Consider the following 22899-nt stretch of genomic DNA (forward strand, 5'->3'; position numbering starts at 1 on the left):
TAAATGTAATACCTGTACAGTCTTGCATTGGCTCATGCGGGCCTGCATCCACTGATTGTTCTGGTGCAAAAAGCAAGATTTAGAGTATATGCCATTGGACGATTCATCTGACCTTGTAGATTCTAAGAGACGGCAAATGTAGGTGATTCTATGTTCTGCCAGTTTAATGACTGAATTGAGACTCTGGTGGAAATGTGCATTGATTTTCAGGAGGGCATTATGAGTTGGAATATGATGTGATACACCAATGTTGAGTATAAACAAGGCCGCAGCTTTATTATCTCCCCACTGGAGGGTTGGGACAGTATGGGAGAAGGAGCCTGACACAGCAGTCAGCAGACTGCACCAAAACCCACAGCGTCCAGAGGTGCCCTGGGGATCCATGTCATTCTCAGCCAGGAGTGCAGATCCCCTTGCCTACTGAAGTCCGCCCGACGGGAAGCAACCTATGTGGGGGGAGCCAACAGGCATCCACCTCATTTGGCTGCCCTCAGGCTGCCTGGCAAATGAGCCCCTGGCTTGTGTACGCGCCATCTCTTAGGGAGGCCCCAAACCCCAGGGAGTCCGATCATACAATGAACTCCCTGTCAACAGGCTCCATCCCATGCAAACCCACAGCTGTGGCAAAATGTTGACCATGGAACATATACCTCACAATCCAGACAAGGTTGTATTATACATCATCATAGGGTGGGTAGGAGGGGAGCTGCTCCCACGGTGTCCCATGCAGAGAGGCAGGGACCTATTCACATGGTGCCTTATATATTGCACTGTACCACCTCACCCCTAATGCTGTGCCCACTGTGTGTATACAATGCGTGCTACTAAACAGCCTTTGATACGGTCACATCCGTCTCCAGCTGGCTCTCGGTGTCATCAATAAGCGATTCCGGTAAGTCTCAACTCCCTTTTTCTTCTCTGAGATGATCTGGCCTGTTTTCAACACACGTGGTGCCATCTTCAACATATATGTTAAAAACATTTTTTTTTCTCATTGAAAACAAAAAAAACATTTTTTTCTCATTCATGATTCTGAAGTACAAATTGCTATCATGCAGGTGCCAAGCTGTTCAGCATGGTTTAATTGGATGTTATGAGAAGTTTGATCAGAGTACATTCACATATCAATTGTGTTTATATTAAAGTTTTGGGTATTTTTAATAAAGACTGCAATTCCTGAATATTTTATCCCAGTTACTGGGGGAATGCTGTAACTTCTAGAAATCAGCTTCCCACTGAAACCAGTCGAACTGAATAGTTAATAAAATGCTGATACTGAATGGGCTGAATAACATGAATAAGAAAAGGAACAAAAGCCCAAACCTGAATTTTAATTTAAAAATTGTTTGTCCGTGCCTAAAAATCAAAAGAGAACAGGCACCCAGTTCTCAGTACCAATGTTAATCCCTTTGTGATCAATATAGACTTGGCTCCTCCAGTTGTTCTCCTTTATCTAGACTCTCCGTCTCCATCGTCCCCTCATTAAAACAACAAGCACAGCAGGAGAAAATGAGCTTTCATTGTGCCGGTAATTGCTTTCTCCTCTGATATATGACAAATATAAGCATGCAAAACAATCCTGTTCTCATGTAAGTTGCATAGCAGTAGATCTTGGCAGAAAAATCTGTGCATTTTCAAGTTTGCTTTGATTTAGATATGCCGTACAGCCTTCTTATGCTAAAGTATGTTTTTCCCCCTGCACAGCAGCTCAATTGAACTATAACCAGTTCTTCAATTTGCACAGTGACTGCTTGAAACTCTTCCAGGATGCCAAGTGACTGATGTAATTGGTGTTTTTGGCTGTCAGTTTCTCTTTAGGCATCTATCACTGGATAAGGACGATCCTTTTAGCTGTTGTACAATTTGCATTATCATTTTGGAGAGACAAGATAAGAGCTTTCCACCTAATTTTTATGAGTAATTTATTTATTATCGTACTTTTGGCTTGCCCTTCCCGGTAGGCTCATAGTGGGTTACAATGAGTAAAACTATACAATTTGCCATTTTATATCTTAATTTAAATTTACTTAAAATATAATTCTAAAAATATAAAATTGCAATTTTTCATTTAATACCAAAAAATAGTGCTGTTTTTTGTGGTGACCTTTCTAAAAAAAAAGGAGGAGGGCAATGTTTGAAAGTATCAATAAATTAAAATGGAGTTGGCTTGATGGATTTAGGTAGATGGGCAGGGAGACATTAATAAGAGGGGATACTTATTAAATTTGCAGATGATACTAAACTGGGAGGGGTAGCAAACACAACTGAAGACTGCAACAGAATACAGGATGATCTTGATAGGCTCGAGAAGTGAGCTAAACTGAATAAAATGAAGTTAAATAGGGACAAATGTAAAATTCTGCATTTAGGTAGGAAAAACCAAATACACCAATATAAGATGGGAGACTTGTCTTGGCATGAGCATGTGCGAAAAGGATCTAGGAATCTTAGTAGACCATACATTGAACATGAGTCAGCAGTGTGACTCAGTGGCTAAAAAGGCAAATGGGATTTTGGGCTGTATCAAATGGAGTATCGTGTCCAGATCACGGGAAATTATAGTGTCACTTTACTCTGCTCTAGTTCGGCCTCACTTGGAGTACTGTGTTCAGTTTTGGGCACCCCAGTTGAAGAGGGATGTTGACAAACTGGAATGTGTCCAGAGGAGGGCAACAAAGATGTTGAGGGGTTTGGAGACCAAGACGTATGAAGAAAGGTGCCTAGAGAGGAGACGACTGAGAGAGGATCTGATAACCATCTTCAAGTATTTAAAAGGGTGCCATGTGGAGGATGGAGCAGAATTGTTCTCTCTTGTCCCAGAAGAACAGACCAGAATGAATGGGATGAAATTAATTCAAAAGAAATTCCATCTAAACATCCGGAAGAAGTTCCTGACAGTTAGAGTGGTTTCTCAGTGGAACAGGCTTCCTTGGGAGGTGGTGGGTTCTCCATCTTTGGAAATGTTTAAACAGAGGCTAGATAGCCATCTGACAGAGAGGCTGATTCTGTGAAGGTAAAGGGGTGGCAGGTTACAGTAGATGAGCGATTGGAATGTGAGTGTCCTGCATTGTGTGTTTGCAGGGGGTTGGACTAGATGACCCATGAGGTCCCTTCCAACTCTATTATTTTATGACTAGTAATTAAGCCTGTAAATATAGCGGGCGCTAGCATGGCAATGGAGTTTTGGGGGGTGGCAGTGCGGCCTGGGGGTGGGCGGGTGCGGACTGTAGGCCGTGGAGGGGGGGGTGAGACCGTCCCGTGTCGGCTGGTGGCTCCTGTAGGCGTTTTGGTGGTGCAGGCTCTACCTGAGGCGTCCCAGGCTGTGGAGCGTGGACGGCGGCGGCAGATGGATGAAGGGGCAGATGTCCTTGCTGCGGCAGCTCCGGTGTTGTGGCCGTAGCCTGTCCCGGCGCCAGCGGCTCGCGGCAGAGGTGGTGGCTGCCCCGTTGCCGCGGCCGGCGCCATTGGGAGTGGGCACGTTGTTGCAGGCGCGGTGGCGGGCGGCAGCACCTGGAAGGTTCGCGGGCCGGTGGTGAGGTCCAATCGCTGGGCGAAGGCGGGCGAGGCGCTGGCATGGCTACCAGAGGGGGCAGTACCGCAGGGGAAGGCTGCACCGGGTCGGGCACTGTCCTGGCTGTGGCAGGAGGCCGAGGCGCGGCTGCAGGCGGTAGGGAGGTGCGTGGGGCGTTGGCGAGGTGGGCCGGTTGCCTCTACTCTGGGGATCCAGAGTAGATTTGGGTTGCTTAATCTAACTGTTCTTTGTGGGATGCATTGGGAAAGAAATTCTCAAAGATATGACAATCCCAGATTGTTTAAGGCTTTAAAGGTTAACATGAAAACCTTAAACTTGATCCAGATTTATATTATATTATATTATATTATATTATATTATATTATATTATATTATATTATATTATATTATATTATATTATATTATATTATATTATATTATATTATATTATATTATATTATATTATATTATATTATATTATATTATATTATATTATATTATATTATATTATATTATATTATATTATATTATATTATATTTTATATTAATATAAATCTCATATAAGGATGCATGGTGACAGTGTTTGGCTTTTCTGGGCTTCAAGGCCTCATGCTTCAAGGCCCCTTGATTCTTTCAACTCAAATTCTGTTCTGCAGAATTCTAGGCAACAGTTTAACCCTTCTTTTATTATTATTTTACACATTTCAAGAAATTTTCAATTGATAGCAGTGTCTCCTAATGAATACATTGCTTCAACTGTTACATAGTTGACAACTCAGTCTCTTGGAAGAAAACAACTAAGTGAAAAAATATGAAACTTTAGGCAAAATACATTCCTTTAATCTCCATTTTTCTAATTTGTAGAAACAGAAGGTCTTGACTATCTCTTATTTTCCATCCATTGACTAAACACTGGCCACTCACTATGAGTCCTTGCTGTAACAATAAAAAGGAAGAAGTGATAATCAGCCAGCACTGATACTGTGTCTTGGAAAGCAATCCATGCAGAATTATTCTAGTTGAAGTGCATGAATTTCATTGGGTTTAGACTTGAGTAACTCTTCAATAAGATTGCACTGTTAGTCAAATCCTGAATATCAGCATTGGTATAGAACTTTTGATTCTGTTGATAGCTAACAGTTAATGGAACCTATTTGGCATAAGGTTACTAACCTCCATCGAATCATAGAATAACAGAGTTGGAAGAGATCTCTGGGGTCATCTAGTCCAACCTCCTGCACCATGCAGGACACTCACAACCTTCTCGCTCATCCATTGTAACCTTCACAGAATCACCTTCTCCGTCAGTTGGCTATCCAGTCTCTGTTTAAAAACTTCCAAAAATTGAGAACCCACCACCTCCCGAGGAAGCCTGTTCCACTGAGAAATTGCTCTTATTGTCCGGAACTACTTCTGGATGTTTAGGTGGGACCTGGAGAAATCCTGGAATTATAAATAATCTCCAGATTACATAGATAGTTTATTTATTTGTTCATTATTTCTCATGAAAAAAATGGCTGCTTTGGAAGTTGGACTGTGTGGCACCACACCATACTGGGGTGCCTCCCATCACTAAAATCAATCCTTCTAGACTCTGCCCTCAAATCTCCAGGCATTTCCAAACTCAGAGGTGGCAAGTCTAGCTTGACAGCTAATCCTCCTCTGCATTTTAAAAAGCCTACTCACACCATTAGAGTTCAAGATGAATCAATAAACATGGTATCTCTCAGTTCAAGCAAAGATTGGTCCAAATTCCCTCTTCAGATTTTACTTTCTCCCCTTGAAGGATGCCAGCCATTTTCCATTTGTGACTAGAGGTGGTATTTCTTTGGTGAGGGAACATCCATCGAGTACATATTAGTTACCTATTCATTTCATTTGATTTAGGTCTCCAGCTTTACTTCTTGTTGGGAAGGCACAATTTTAGTTTAATAAATAGTTCGCAACATATTTTGAATATCTTCATCAGAGGAAATTATTCAAGAGGTCACAGGCCCAAGACATCTCATTAACATCTCATTCTGTCTCTTTAACAGAAAAGCATTGAACAAAATTATAGATGATTCTGGGTTCAAATTTGCAGTGCTGGGGAAAGATGGGCTTAACTCTTCCCTTCCTACAGCATTGTCCTGTTTGGAAATCTGTCCCTACCACAGTGTCTGAAGTGGCAGAAAGGCAAAAAGACAAGCACGTGTCTCCCCCCTTCTGTGACATAAAGCAGCCCAGGCAAGGATATTACAGGAGAGTGATGTTACAAAGGGTTTCTCCAGTGCTGGGGCTGGTGTGGTATAGTGGTTAGATTATTGGGCTACGCTGAATGAAGAGATTTGGACTCAAATCCCCACTTAGCCATAAAGCTCACTGGGTGAACTTGGGCTGGTTGCTCCCTGTCAGTGTAATTTGCCTTACAGGAGGATAAAAAGGAATAGGGAAATGCTGCCCTGAGATCTTTGGAGGAAGATGAGAATTAAAAAATATATATATCCTAGAAGGGGGGATTGCAGTATTACCAGCTGCTAGTGCCTGAAGATCTTCAGTATCCAAGTAAAGTGGAGAAGAAACTTTAGAAAATATTACCTGTTTTCAAAGTTGTTAGGGGGAAATTGGGGAGGGGGAATTGGGCTCAGTTGCCAAGTCAAACCCTGCAGTTACTTGGACCACTATGCCAAGGAACAAGGAGATATGACATCTCTTTTGAAGTGTAAATAACATGCTTGGGAACAAAGAGATAGCACAGGAGACCAGCAGGTGTGTGTTTCAGCAGGGTTTTAGCACACCTGCTGGTATCTTGCGATTAAAACCAGGCACTTTTGTGTTTTGTCATTTAGGCACACAGATTATACAACCAAGTGGCTTTTACAGAGCGAAGAGAGATTAAGGAAGGAAGAACCCTCTGGAGGGACTAGGCGGTGAGCAGGCCTAGCCTTGACAGAGGATGCATGACATGTTTCCTCCTGCCCTTTCTTTCCAGTCTGGGCAATAGCAGTGCTACTGTTGCTCCTTCTGACTGGAGAAGGCGGACTCCGTCTCAGCCCTTGCAGGCATGCTGGTAAAGCAACAGGCATGCAACCGTCTCCGTGTGTTATCTTCCTCTGCTAGCAGATGTAGCTTATCTCTAGCTCAGCTCTTGTAATTCAGTATCACTTTTAAGCACGCATACCCCCTGTTGCTTTCCCAGCAGGTGGGCTGACGGTGGGCTGGAAGAATACCTGCTGAGGACACACACACACACACACAGACAGAGAGAGACAGAGAGGCAGAGAGAGAACAGCAGTGATTGCTAACTCCTCCTGTAGCCCCCATGCATGGCTTTCCTAAATGTAAATGTTCCTGAGTGCAAGTTGCAGAAGCAGTGGTGAGCAGTGGTGTACTAGGATCATCAGAGAAGTGCTTCAAAAGTCAACACAGACAGCACAACCCGATGTAAAATTGAATGGGCTTCGACTGGAGTAGATTTGCATAGGGCTGCACTGCTAATGTCCCTGGAGATTAAGAGGAATCAGTCTTAGGTTCATTATTTGCTCTATCTGTCATTGTGCTTGAATCATCATAGAATAATAGAGTTGGAAGGGATCTCATGGGTCATCTAGTCCAACCCCCTGCACTATGCAGGACACTCACAACCCTATCTCTCATCCACTGTAACCTGCCACAGTGAAAGGCAGTGGCACATGAGATGGTTCACACCAGAGCTTGGCATTGCTGTAGACCTGCTGAAGTTTACCCACTGGCTGAGGACCAAGCACTGACCAGAAATTCTTGATTCATCTGTTCCCTCCTGGAAATGGGAGAGACACCTCTGAGATTGCAGGAGATAATGGGATAGATCCTCTGTGTTCTGTGCATCTGACAGCAGTGGTGGTGGGGAATGGTGTAGAGCAGGGGTGGGCAAACTGTGGCCCTCCATATGTCCATGGACTACAATTCCCATGAGCTCCTGCCAGCATTCGCTGGGAGGGGATCATGGGAATTGCAGTCCATGAACATCTGGAGGACCACAGTTTGCCCACCCCTGGAGTAGAGGAAGGTGAAGCATCCACTGAATTGTGAGCTCAAAAGCACCTTTAAGACTCAACAAAGATTTATTCAAGGCATGAGCTTTCAACAGCAGCCTTTGCATAATATCCAAATATACAAATTACATAATATCCAAATATACAAATTACAACATAGTTTACTAATTTGCCATAATTTGCTTTTGCCTTATATCTCCACAGTTATGATGGTTGTTCATTCAGTCTGAGGAAGAGTGCTTGCACTCGAAAACTCACACCTTGAATACGTCTTTGTTGGTCTTTAATGCGCCACTGGACTCTCTTTTTGTTGCGCTACTTCAGACCAACATGGCTACCCACTTAAATTGTGAGCTTCTTACAGCTAAAGTAGCTATACAGCTTCATGTGTTCCACATTACTGACCCAATACTTAAGAACCACAATTGTTGTAATTTTATATGATTTTTTAAATTTTATTGTAACCCACCCTCATTCTGCAGAGAGAGAGCAGAATTTAAATTTAAACATGATAATAATACCAAAACAAGTTATGAAAGTCCCATTAAGTGATCTGTGAATCAACACAGTTATGAGTTCAGAGAGGATTTCTGCTGAGCACTATCCATCCCATTCTGTTTGCCTCCAGACTGGTTATTTTGTTTTTTAATTACTACATTTCCAGTTCAGATCAGAGGCCTGTTCAAGGGCCTGAAACAAAGGTGGGGGGGGGGGATTCAACCTACGATCAGTGAGATTTCTGGCATATTTAAAAGTATTAGGGCTGCCAATATAAAACATTCTCCCCTTTCTATCATTAAACAATCCAAGGAAGTCACCTTTCCCCTTGCTTGCTTTACTTTTATTTTTTTGCAGTTCATCATTTTCTGCCCTTGGGGAGTTCTTGACACAGGCAGAACATGATAAGTAATGGCTGTACCAAAATAAAATTTAGGAATAGAAGGCACTGGCTCTCAGGCTACATAGCAGACGGGACACACCCATTCTGCGGCTCGGGGTATTTCTAGCATACTGATATGCTGCCTGTATGCTGCATTTTTTTTTTAACACAAAGGGGTTTTTATGTCTGCTGTTTTTCCAGTTCAGATTCTTTGGAAATCCCTTGAGAACATGATATCACACACACACACACACACAAAGATGTTTAAGTCTTTTCCCCTGTGCTAACAGCTAATGAAAAACAGCTCATTACATCAATTTCTTTTGCTTCATTTGACAAACACTGTTCCAAAGCACTGCTTAATACAGGGACTCATTTTGAGAGATGTTAAACTTACAGGCTCAGCCTCATGTAGTGCTTCTGCGGCAGAGATAGCCTAATCTGACAGCAGCCCTTGCATTTTGTGTGTTCCCTTTTACGTAGACAGAGGAACGGTTTCATAGCTAGTTTCCTGGAAAATGGCAATCTGTATTAACAATGGCCACTTAACTCAATGCCTGAATGAGATGGTTCACGTTGAGCATCTTGGCTAAAGTCAAACTCATCTATAGAAGATGTTGGAGGAGGGGCCAAATTGGCATCCTGAGTAGACATATCACCATGGAGCTCCTGTCTATATTTTGGTTTCAAGATATTAATTAAGAACACTGAATTTTGATAAAATACAGCTGGTTTGAAGCTTTTGGGAAGAGGATTACAGACAGTGTGGTGTAATGGTAAAGAACAGCAGACTAATGTTGAGAACTGGGTTTGATTCCTCACTCCTCCACATGAGTTGGGTGACTGAGTTGGGTCAGTCACAGTTCTCTCAGTCAGACCCACCTACCTCACAGAGTGTCTGCTGTGATGAGAGGTAAACCACTTTGAGACTCCTTTGCATAGTGAAAAGCAGGGTATAAAAACCAGCTCTTCTACTTTTTCTCGGTAAAGATCCAAAGGTTTCTTCATTTGGCCTCCCAGTCTCCCACTTATCATCATGGACTGGAAACCATGTAGAAACCATGATAAATTGTGCATTAACTCTGTGAATAATTATAAAATTAGTTGTGCTAGTCTCTGAGCATTTGCTCTGGGCATTGCTATAATTTATTTCTTGGGTGCTGCCAGTGGAATCCTCCTGCCCCCAACTATTTGTCTACTGTTTCTCTTCTGGATCCTGCCCTACTAAAGTAGTTGGTACAATGGTGTGATTGTTGGAAGCTGAGATGGGGTGAGAAGGAGAAAAAAAACCCTGTCTAGTCCATCTGACCCACTCCAGCGGACTCTCTAGTTCTCCCTGAGTTCTGAACTTGGATATTTGATGCAGTCCGGAAGAATTTCGCACTTCTGGGTATCTCGCTACAACAGAGACCCTGCATTAGCTGTTAGTCATCTTCCAAGGTGACTCTTCACCTGCTGTGTGTACAGTAGCAAAAAGTGTTGAATCATCTCCTTCTATGGAGTCATTTACTACTTGAAGCTGTTTGAAGCACCGCACAGTGGATTTTTGAAGAGAGCTGAAGGGATTTGGAGTATGGTCAATTTTTTTATGTATAGATCTTGAAAGTGACTGAAAATTGTTTTCTTTTTTTAGAGTTAACTTCTTGAATGGTAGTAAACTAATACACCTGTGCCCAACTCACCTTGAACTATTCTTGACTTTCTTTTTACTGGGAGGAGGAGTCATGGTAGCACAAAAGTTACCAGGAGAATGGACTGAGTGAGTCTATTCCCACTCGAAACTCCAATCTAAGTAGAAGTAGAAGACGTTCACCTGTACCATCTAAAAATCAGTGGTTACAAAAAGGCAGTGGTTATCATTGCACTAAGAGAAGCTGGTAGTACACCAAAGATTACTCATAAAATTATATCTATAAAAAAGGGTAGCACACCAATTAATGAAGGCTTTGGATACTTCAATGAGATATGCTCAGCGATAGTATTACTTATTTTATTTATAGGCTTATAGGCCACCCTTTTCCAGTTGGTCTTGGGTTGGCTCACACAGGCTTGGGACTTTTTTATTTGTAAAGATAAAATGAAAAAGCAATTAAAGAGTGCATTCCTTGTTTTGATTAATACTAATTTGAGTGGTACCCTCAACACAAATCATTGCTTGTTATCAGATTTTTGAAATTGTCTACATTATAGTGAAAATATTTTGTGTTTACATGTTCATATGCTAGTCTCCCATGGGTTCCTGTTCACTGACCTCCAAACCCACCTGCCATTCCCCCAAACTTCCAAATCAGTGCCTTTCCTTAATTGTTTCCAGCCTTGTGGATCGTTCCATGACCTAACTCTCTAGAATTCCATCATCATCCATTTTTGCCGGCTGTGTTCCCAAAGCCAAGCATGCTCATGCTAAATAAACGTTCTAAATGGGATTACAAATGGCTTGCATATTTTACAAGTCCATCTGGCAACTGTCATTCCAGTTAGTTCTGGGCATGATAAATACAGCTGGACTGGATAATGTCACTGATACAAAAGTCCATGCACTTAAAATGTAGCTAGTTATGAATGATTCATGAACTACTGATGCTGACCCATTTTAAACAATGACTTGGATCCGAACAAGCCTGCAACTCATGAGCAGGCACCCGCTGTGGGTACTGGGTAGAGCAATCATGCAGTATCGCAGCAACAATATAGATGCAAAATCAGTAAATAACTGCTAATTTTAAAATGGAATGATTTAAAACTGGATCCAGACTAAATATTCTGCTCAAACAAGTCATTTTTGTCAGTAGAACAGGATTTCTTGCTCCACCGCTCCCCCTGCAGCCCACTGATCTCCAAATGCTGCTCCAGGGGGATAGGGACCCTTAGGGACAGCACTAGAGGTAAATGGAGGAGGGAGGGTCTGCAGCAGGAAGAGGGAATTGGTAGGAATTTCTCCACCCCTGGATTCAACCAACTATAGCCCAAGAGTCTGTTTTACTTGAGCAAGGTGGGATTTGGATGTCTTATTTGTGAACATGGAATCACCCCCACAACACATATATTGGGTTTTTTTTTGGGGGGGGGGTGAAGTGATTGAGTCTTGAATACATAGAAAAGTATACCTTTACCTTTTAGGTAACACTGGTGGGGTGTCTGTACAGACTGAGACTGGGAAATATCTGGACATTTAGGAGGTGGGGGGGTGGAGCTTGAGGAGGACAGGGTTTGAGGATGGGAGGAACTTCAATGAGGTATATTGTCACAGGGGCCACCTTCCAAAGCAGCCAATACCTCCAGGTGAATTACTGTTTCATCTGGATATGAGTTGTAATCCCAGTAGATCTCTAACCAGCACCTGGAAGATCACAACCCTATTTGCTGAGGGAAAATAAAGGATAAAATAGGATTGTGAGCTCTGGGTTGGGAACTACCTAGAGACTTTGGGGATGGAGCCAGGAGTGGGTGGGATTTGGGGTGAGGAGGGACCTCAGTGAAATATGCAATGGAGCCCACCCTCCAAAGCAGCCATTTTATCTAGGGGAACTGATCTCTTTAGTCTGAATATGAACTATAATTCTAGGGGATCTCCAGGACCTACCCAGGGACTGGCATCTCTAGAGTGACATGTGACTTCAGTCACCATCTGTCATCTAAGCAATCTCACAATGTTGTGCCAGCAAGAAGCTTTCTTTTTCTTAAACAAAGAAAAAAGCCGTCATAAAGAAGGAATTTTGTCAAATCCCATCTGAAATCTTTTCTCTAAATGGCTACTCAGGATGATCTATAAAAACATGGGAATCAGTATGTGTGAAGAAGCAAAACCCTGGTTTTACAAGGACAGAGCAAGTCCTATTAAGCACTGTGGAACAGTCAATTATTTTCCCCAACTGGCTGTCATAGGAGATGAGACATTCCTTACTTACAGACAATCAGTGCCCAGACTAGTGTGAAATTCACTTCTGACACAGAATACAAAGAAAATCAGGGGAATTAATCCTAATTCAGTCCTTTTATCTTTTATGTGAAAAGAAAAGGGACTAAGACAAACGATGCAGCAAAGATACTGACTCTGCTCTGGAGAGCCAAGTCCTATATAGCAGAATTCCAAATTTGATCAGAGATACATTTCTTAAAGATAGTCACAGTGAATTACCATATGTCAAAAAACCCCGTTGGTCATTGGAAAAATCTTCTTGCGGACTGTGCCCCCTAAAGGAACAGGTTGATAGTGTGGGGATGTTACCAGATCCTGGCCTATAGTGGGAGGACCAGGACTCCTCTTTCACATGCAGTGCCTCTTATCGGCTCTGGCTAGTTCACTATTCCTCAAAAAGTGTGGTCTTTCATGGATCACCATGCACTGATCACAATTTATCCCTTTAGTTCTCATCATCTTTGCCCATGAAGTAATGGAGAATCTGCATGTGAGAAACAGGGCTTCTTCCCCCCAGTATTCCCTCTCACTCTCCTTGCAGCTATGGCTACCAACATTCAACTTCTCTGCCCTTTCATAGAATCATAGAATCCTAGAGTTGGAAGGGGCCATACAGGCCATCTAGTCCACCCCCCTGCTCAACTCAGGATCAGCCCAGAGCATCCTAAAACATCCAAGAAAAGTGTGTATCCAACCTTTGCTTGAAGACGGCCAGTGAGGCGGAGCTCACCACCTCCTTAGGCAGCCTATTCCACTGCTGAACTACTCTGACTGTTACCATGCTGCATATTTGTGGATGCCTTGTGACACTGTTTACTAATTTACTCTCCTTATATCTGCACTCTTATGATCCCTGTTCCACTGTCTGGGGAAGTGTGTGTTTATTTCTTTATTTCTCTAAGTGTAGCTTAAGGCACAAATATGAACTAGGTGCATGTGTGTGTGTGTGTGTGTGTGTGTGTGTGTACTTCATGACATACCCTCTCATCCCCAGCCAGCAAACTGTCTGTAGCCCAGTTAAGCGTTTGTGGTCCATGAATGCACAGATGAACAGCCAAGACCTCTGAGTGAGAATGTTGACCAGAGACTGAGAGTTTTATAAGAAAAGATCTCAACTAACTAGAGCACAAGCATATTGAAAAACTATATCAAAACACTGTAAGGTACTATAGAACCAAGAAATGAAACCAAACATGAGACTAAGTTATACAATCATTGGTGTCATGTTCCAGCTTGCTGTAGTGGCTAAGAGTATTGACTTCTAATCTGGTGAACCAAGTTTGATTCCTCACTCCTCCACATACAGCCAGCTGAGTGACCTTGGGCTTGTCACATCCCTGATAGTGATGTTCTCACAGAGCAGTAGTGTCAGGCCCTCTCAGGCCCAACTACCTCACAGGGTGACTGTTGTGGGAAGAAGAAGGGAAGGTGATTATAAGCCGCTTTGACTCCTTGGGATAAGAGTAGGATATAAAAAGAAATTTTTCTTTTTATACCCTGCTTTTCACTGCCCAAAGGAGTCTCAAAAACCAACTCTTCTTTCCCAGAAGATGATTGTGTGCTTCTGGCAGGTTGTTCAAAACTTTTAACCCTTGCTGTCTCAGCAGAGAGAGTTTTACTTTAACATGAAATTTGAAGTTCCAAGTATGTTGTTCTGCACTCTTTCTCCAATCAAATTAAGGTGCATGTCTTCAAACCTTTATGGAGCAACTCAGGATATCCAAATAGCCATCTAGCTTGCCCCTTCCAAGCATGTAGGCAAGCAAATACTTTTCTTCATCTTTCCTCTTTGTCTTGCGTAGGGGAGGGAAGGCAGCAGCAGTGAGCCCTCAGTGGGTAGTGTGTGTATGTGTAAGTGTGTGTATGTGTGAGAGGGGAGAGACAGTGGCAGCTGAATGGAGGTTTTTTTTCCCAAGTGAACTGCCTGGAGCAATGAATAGTTGTTCAATCATACAGGCAAAGGTAAAAAAAAAAAACCCCAAAGTGGTAGCACAAAGCATGCCTATCTAAGTCCCCCCCCCATCAGGAACTAGATTTATTTTTAAAAGAAGCAAGCCTTGCCATTCCATAAGTGGTGGCAATAAAGACACACTATGCATCTAGATGCATAGACATTTTAACGGAGAACGACTGATTTTTTTAAATTAGCGGGCATCACAGGCTATTCAAAGCATGGAGAGAGGGGATTGGCTGCCTAGCTTGAGTGACAGGCAGAAGAGAGTCCCATTTCTCTCTTCCACTATTACCAGCAGCATTTGTGGAGGGGGAGAAGCACGAAATGGCAGTAGAGACGAGTGAGACACCAAAAAAGGTGAGGAGGGGCCAGGAGGTGTGCTTTTATGTAGTGTTACACCACTCAGCTGCCATGACGCTATTTTTACCCATGTGCAGAAATGCCCCAGGAATATTCAGGAGGGCATTTGCATAAAGGGTTTAAACTGTAATAGCACTGTAGAACAACTCAGGCAGTAACTTTTGCAAGGGAACAAGCAAGGGATCTTCAGGAACTTGCAGGGTGCATATTATTTTCCCCATCTTCAACTATTACCTCTTTGGAACTTTGAAATGTACTGAAGAAATGTAGTGTTTAAAGCTTTATATTTAGAAACCATGTAACAAATACATTTTTAAAAATCCATTTAGAATATAAAGAGTGTATTGGAGATCCTTGCAGAGTCTCTTAAGCAATAGTGTATAGACGGAAACAAGATAATTAGGCAACAGGACAAAATTAAGAACAGTTTTGATTTTCATGCAATTTGCATTCCTGTTTCCTATCCGACCCAATTGAAACGTCAAATTGCAGCACAAAAATTTATGTTCCTTAAATTCAGCTCAACTCTCACCTTGGTATATAACCTCAGCAGTATTTCAATGTTTTACAGAAAAAAAGATTCGTTTTTCAATAAAAATAATACTTGTAAAATAGATGGCCCAGCAAAAACTTTGAAAGGTAAATATGTATGTATGGGAACAAAATGCAATCAAATGCAAAGCAAAGATCTTCTATACTTATGCATTGTAGAAAATGGATTTTTTTTTGTTGCCACATTACTTAATCTTCTTTTTTAAAAACACATTAAAAAACCCTAAGAAATTATTTTACTTATTCATCACTGGAGTTCCCAGAGCAACACATTGAATATGAATAGCATGGTATATTAAAAGTGATTGAATGTACCATGGTTTAACACAGTATGGTCTTTAAAGTATAATTTCAGTGGTTAATATTGTGACTGTTGCTATATATTTGATTTCATGGTCATGTGTGATGAACAAGTTTCTAAATACAAAAGGTTTAAAAGCTACCTTTTCTGTAATGCATTTAAAAGTTCCATTTTTTCTCATTGCCCTACTCTAAAACACTTCTATATGGCTTTTGAAAAGAGCATAAGTAATTTAAAAAAGAATATTATGAACGCATATGAAGGATAGTTCACACACTCACCTGACAATATTTCTCCTTCGTCACTGGGAAGTGGGCAATAAATTATACTCCCTGTTTACACTGTTTTGAATGAAAAACTCAAGTTATTTTTTAAACAAATCTAAGAGAAAAAAAGTAGATTCCAAATGGAGGGAAACAATGTCCCCCCTCCCCAGGTTTTGACTGCAGAGGGGAAAAAAATAATGTGCAGGGAATTATCTGTCATCTTGCCCCTTTTCCTCTGATGGCAGAAAGTCCCTTGAGAAGGTGGTGGGGATACTGCTCTGGAAAAGGCATTCCTGTACATGGTCATGAATATTGGTTCCCTCTAGGTCTGGGAACTGCAGTATCCCTCTCGGGCAGTGCTACGGGGCAAATGACACCAAGATGCAACCTGCTTTTTGGAAATGTGACAATGGAACAGCGACTGAGATGTCAGGCCCATGCTGCCAGAATGCTGAGTTTGGTGTCTTCTGCTACCCACAATCCTTTGATTTCACTGGACCTTTCTCAACCAGACCTCTGCTTCATCTTTGCTAGAAAGTGCCTGTCAATAGTCAGTTGCAAAGGAATGACAGACGGTTCTTCCTGTACAGCCTTCTAAGAATCAAAGTGACATGGGAAAAGGTATATTGTTACCGGAAATGATCTGTCACAAATTAATGATTGGGAATTAATATTTAAAATGACAGGAGTGAGAGACTGATAACAGTACGATCCTATCACCAGTGTATACCAGGGTCCTACAGTAGAAATTCAGGCGAGATAGATCAAAATTGAATATGAATAGATTTTTATTTTTTAAAAAATCCTAAAAATTTTAAAATTGCCATTCTTAAAAATAACACACATATACAAACACACACACAAGCATTCAGAGTGACATCAAGATTATAGTATCCAAGACAAAGTGATTAATTGGGAAGGTAAAATATAGAACCTGTACAGCAGAAGTGTGTGTGCATGTGCGTGTGTGTGGTGGGGTGGCTCATGCAAGCACAACTTGTATCTGGTTAGTTGATCCAGGATCAAGACAAACACACACTTGTCAGAGCTCTGGTCCTCACAGATATAATGTTTGAAATTCCCAGGCCAGCCCATGGATTGGCCTATAGTGAGTTCCTGTGTGATGCAGGTGTTTGATGACTGGCTATAGGTTGTAGAGAAATTTGATAGGTGAGTTGAACTGGAGTGGGAGGTTTGGGGGTTGTGTCATATAGGCTCATCTGTCAACAATACCTTGGCTGATAAGTGGTGTGATAAGTGGAATTTCCTGCCAGGTGGTGATGAGATTGGGGCAGGCAGACAGACTGGGGAGACCAGATGGTCACTGAATTGATTATTAAAAATGACAATACCCTTGATGGCCTGTGATCAATTTCAGGATAGGAAATGGGAGTGGGATAAGATTCCTGAAGAAGGAAGATTGCCCACTGCCTCAGGAAGAGACCTGGACCTGCAAGAATCTTAACAGGATTAAGGGAATGTCTAAATTCCATTGACTTGTTAAAATGATCTCTTTCACACACCTTTTGTGTGTGTGTGGAGAGAAGAATGACCGGTCCAGAGCTTTATTTTTCAATATTACCCAACCTGCTATTCGCTACCATCTCCTGGCTTCCCCTGGAAGGGGTGGCATCAGGCCATGAGAAGTACAATTGCAGGGTTTAGCTGTGCATAGCCATACCTGGGCCAGTTTCCTGGTGTTAACACTGACCTTCTGGGTACCTCCCTAGCCTTGATGCAGCTGCAGAGAGGAGCTGCAAGACAGATTCTGGCTGGGAACTTTGGGAGAAAGGCACCTCTAACGTGGAGGGGTCTTCTTGGCCTTACAACATGCATTCTCCCACACTACCTGGACACAAAGGCTTGCCTTGACTTTAACTGTCTTTTAGCCTGCTGGGGCAGCATGTGAGGAAGCAACACCAGCACAGGAAGTGATGACAGACCCAAGCCACATCTCCAGCCTCCTAACACATTGCTGCCCTTGCTTGTTAGGTGCTCTAGTCAGCTGGCTGGGTGGTGAACCAGCCCTGATTAGATGGCTGGCTGGCAACTGCAGTAACAGGCTTCCCATGCACATGGACCAGTGAATAAGAAAATGACTCTTTTACCCTGATGTGGGCCAAATATTCATCCTCACAAATATTTTTGATTATTTTACATTTGAAAACTGGGTGATCCGGGCAGACTTTGGACAACTGAAGATGGTCCTGAAGCCATATAGGAAAGAATCCTGAAGGAATTCTTTGATATTGGGGGGTGGGGGGAGGAATTGACAGAACAATCTGGCACATATATGAGCGCACAGGAAATATAAAGCCATTTTCGTCAAGAAGAGAGTTGCAGCCAATAAAACACCGAGATCAAGAAAACAATGCACAGATTGTCATAGTGCAAGTAAAGCAATTTCATAGCCAGGGAGCATCTGTCAAAGAATCCAGCTGCACTCATTTAACAGAAAACCTAAACAAAAATTGCACCACAGGATCTCCATCTCTCCGAAAGAGCAGGCATTCTGACAGCTGAAGACAAGTCTTAAAATGAAGGGCTAACAGACTTCCAGTGCCGTTCTGACTAATTGTTTTTTTTAAAGACTTTGGAGGAGGAACAAATGAGAGAGATGTGCCCTTTCCTATGGAAAATGAAAACGATGAACTGAATGAAGGGTGGGTGGAGGGCTTTAAAGAGCTTTTAATGTAACACAGATAGGAATTGTGTTTAGGAATGTACTGTAAGTATTTGCCTGTTTTGAATTCACAGATAAAGGGATACAGCAGGGGAGAAGTAGGCAATGGCTCTTATTCTTCCTTGCAACCATCTCTGATCAGAAGGGTCCACTTTGCCATGGCGTGGATCCTGGTCAGGATCTGAACATGGCATTGACCTCACAGTTGGTTGACTGAGAAGCTAAGCTCTGTTTTCTGTTCCTTCCTGTGGCTGAAACTTTAACTCTCTCAGACAACAAGACAACCTGTTAAACAAAAAAATGACCCTCCTGCAAGCAGAACCGACAGGAATGGCATTAGGCTTTTTCATGCAACTGTTCTTAGCGCTCATCTTCAAAGCTTTTAATTTTTTTTCAAGCATTAACTAATTAATCCTCAGTACACCTCAGGGGAGAGAGAAAGAGAGATATGTTCAATACCGTTATTTCCCAGCTAGTCCAATTAGACATAATTGTGTCTCATTTAGGCTGGCCACTTAAAGGGCAAGGCAAACACAGAGAGAAGGAAATTAAAGAACCTGCACAAAACCAATGAGAAAGTCAATGTGATTGGCAGAACAGTTGTATGCTTCCTACTTTGGGGTAAATAGACCTACTCCTCAACACTGAATGTTTACTGGAATCTCTTCCACAGGTTTATACAAAGGAGTTGCTATTTTTATATATATTTCATATAAAATTAGAATGTATGTACATCCTCATTCATTCTATAGCTGGGGTAGACCACTCCTGGTAATCCCTCCCCCTCCATGCAAAAATAAGTACAGAATGTTGCTGTTGGTTTCTGCAAATAAATCTCATTGACTTTAGCAGTACAAATATAGTAACCATAAACTAATACAGAGTTAGGAATATGTAAACCTATTACTTTGCATACAGAGGGTCCCAGGCTCAGTTCTGGTATATACAGTAAAATAATCTTTGCTCATAGGGTTGAAGATAGCCTTCTTTACTTGAGACTGTATGGAGTTATCACCAATCAGAGTAGAGAGTGTAAAAATAGCTCTTAGTCTCTCCCCAGTGTTTTTGCTTCTATGAAAATTATGCAAATGAGGCAGTGTATAATTTATTCTGCACCTGTTAGCCAAGTGGAAGGAGCATATGGACTATGCACTGGCTACTGGCAGTCTAGCTCAGTGTTTCTGTTTTCTGAGATATCATCATCATGTATGACCTATATGCCTTCAGGCTGATGTCTGCAACAATAAGGATTCCGTGCTAGCTATCAGATTGTGATCAAGCTTTAATTTGTGCCATGACTACCAGATATGCACATTTCTTTCAATGCCCAGGCTCAGCCATGGAGCAAATGATGGATGAGACCAGATAATGCATATATGGAATTCCCACAAATCAAAGAACTAAGAAGGTCTTCCAGACTGGAAGGTAGTGTTTCTAGACAGTCTCAAGTCCCAGTTCTCTCTTTTTCTAGAAATGACAGTCTGGCCTTGATCTATCAGACTTAAGTGGGGACTCAACTTTGTCTAAAACATGAGATAACAATCACATCAATAAATCAATAAAAACATGCATGGTTTGGGTTTAGAGTAATAGATCAGCCTTCAAGATCTTATTGAGAAGTAGGGAAGGGAAAATGTGGTTTAGTTCCCAGAGAATCTCTGCAGCAGAAAATGAAGGTGGGAGGCATTTTTGTAAGCCCAGCCGAACAAGCACAATGTGCCCAGCAAAACCACTGCCACTGTTACAGAGCAAGCCCAACAGAACTAAGGTCAAGCCAGAGAAACTCTGCAGTAGAAACTGAAGGTAGTGGCAGGGCATTTTTGGAAGCCTAGCAGTACCCACACCAGTGCCACTGTGACAGTGCAAGCCCAATAGAACTATAGTCAAGCCAGAAAAATGCTTTTGGGAAAAATGTCAGGTATAGGTTCAAAAATGTATAGAGCAGTGCCTCAGACCCTGACAAATCTGTTCCTCATAATATATTTCTGGTGAGGTCTTGGAGGAGGAGCGTATCTCATAGCTTAAGTGCCACTCAGTGCTTAACACTCGTTCAGGGTGGCTGTCTTGCTCCTGAGTGCCTCCTCCTCCAGCCGGCTTGCCTGTCTGTCCAGTGGGCATGCAATTGCCTTCTGTCCCCCATCCCTGACCACCCTCTCCTCCTTCCACTTCCCTCTGAGGCTCGGAGGCTGCAGATCCCTGCTGCATGAAAGCTGCCCCTGCCGATGAGTTTCTTAATAGCTGCCTGCAGCCTTTCCAGGTCCTGGGGGGAAGGGCTGCCATCCGCACAGTTCTTCTAGCCCCCCCCTCCCCAATCTAGTGCCTGTTGTATTCCTGAATGCGACAGGCTTGGCCCCTAGTAATACCACTACTACTAATAAATATATATTATAAACAAAATGAAGACTTTTATGAGTAATCACTAAACAGCAAATATAAGGCTTTATGTCTATCCCTTCCCCCAGAGCCTGGAAGGAACTAAACAAATATGTTGATTTATTATGTACCTTAATTCCATTCTAGTGTAAAAAAAAAAAAAAGCACTGTAGAATGTTTTGGTAGAATACTTCTGATAATCGCAGGGCTGATTTTTCAACCATATTTTCAACTATATTCAACTTATTGATTAAACTGCCTTTTAAAAATAATCCATCACATCTTTTAGCCTATACATCTTTTTCAGAACTCCTCCTGCTTCTAGTTTTGTGCGTCAGTCATTTGAGCAAAATAAGAAAGATCAGCTCCATTCTAGTAGCTAATTTCTACCAAATACTGGCTTTGTTTAGAGAGTCCAGATTTAATGACCCCAAGTTGATCAATGTGCTTGAAAAATGCATCAACATGGAACTTTTAATTTCACAAAGCTATTAGGAATAACACATAGCACAAAACCACCAGCCTACAGGCCTAAATGAATGACATTTCATCTTGTGTTAAATGACTGAAAGCTTTTTGTACTGTAAAGGTTCATGTACACTAACAGGGTTCCTATTTGCATTTCATTCAGCATCAATTACTATGCAAAATACAATAGGAGGCAAATAATGGAAGATGTACTCAGAATCACAGAATCAGGAACACTGAACAGAAGAAAGGTTATATCTTTCATAATGTCAGCTTTGGTTTTAAAATGGCTCAGGGGCTTCAGAGCAATAAGAAAATTTTGATCAAAAAATATTCAAATTAAGCAGCCAGAAGAGTAATAAGTGCAGCAAATGCAGTTACACTGATAGAAAATTAGGGAGTAAAAGCTTTAGGAATGTAATAGTCTTTTTTATTTAGTAAATAAAATATTTATTTATTTGCCACCTCTACTATGGAAAGAGCAAACATCCATGAGGCAGATCCTTAATAATCAAAATAATTTTGTAATGGCATAGATTACAGTGAGCAACCATTATCAATTGAATGATGAATGTAAAAACAGATGGTCATCCATTTCATTCTTACAGGCATCAAAGAGGTTTTTGTTTAGAGTCTGTAGCCCAACAGAAATTAAACAAAGCACTAATCCACCAACCAAAAAACAAAACTTAAAATAGGAATTCTGATTACCACTTGGCTTCTAACACAGAAACAACATGTCTTATGTACCACCAGCAGCTGACAAAGCTCAGCAAGAGAACAAGTCATACCTGGGAATATTTCACTTCCTTGGGTTTAACTAGACTCCCAGTTTCCAAAGACTGTTTTTAAGATCAACCCTGAAAGATTTTTAAATGGTTCATTTGTCATTCAGGTGAACATAGCCTTTTGGAATCTATTACTGTTATGCAGAGTAATATAAAGAACTTCCCTTACCAAAGTGTTCCTCCCTAGAAATATAGAATAATAGAGTTGGAAGGAACCTCCTGGGTCATCTAGTCCAACCCCCCCCCCCACACACACACACAATGCAGGATACTCACAACCCTATCGCTTATCCACTGTAACCTGACACCTCCTTGAGCCTTCACAGAATCAGCCTCTCTGTTAGATGGCTATCCAGCCTCTGTTTAAAAATTTCCAAAGATAGAGAGCCCACCACCTCCCGAGGAAGCCTGTTCCACTGAGAAACTACTCTAACTGTCAGGAACTTCTTCTGGATGTTTAGATGGAATTTCTTTTGCATTAATTTCATCCCATTGGTTCTGGTCTGTTCTTCCAGGGTAAGAGAGAACAATTCTGCTTCATCCTCTATATGGCAGCCTTTTAAATACTTGAAGATGGTTATCAGATCCTCTCTGAGTCATATCTCCAGGCTAAACGGATCAAGCTCCCCCAACCTTTCCTCATATGTCCCTAAAGCCTCATTAACTAAAGAGTTCATGAACTAAAGAACTGGCTCCCTTGTACTCTGTCCCTATATTAAGATTAGATTTTAACATTGGTAACATTGACCAGATTTTAACATTGGTAAAGTGGGACACCATTGACTGGGGGGGGAGGGGTTCTTGATTAAAAATTTGGTCTATATGGAGCAA

The sequence above is a fragment of the Paroedura picta genome, chromosome 6 (assembly GCF_049243985.1).
Source record: "Paroedura picta isolate Pp20150507F chromosome 6, Ppicta_v3.0, whole genome shotgun sequence".
Lineage (NCBI taxonomy): Eukaryota > Metazoa > Chordata > Lepidosauria > Squamata > Gekkonidae > Paroedura > Paroedura picta.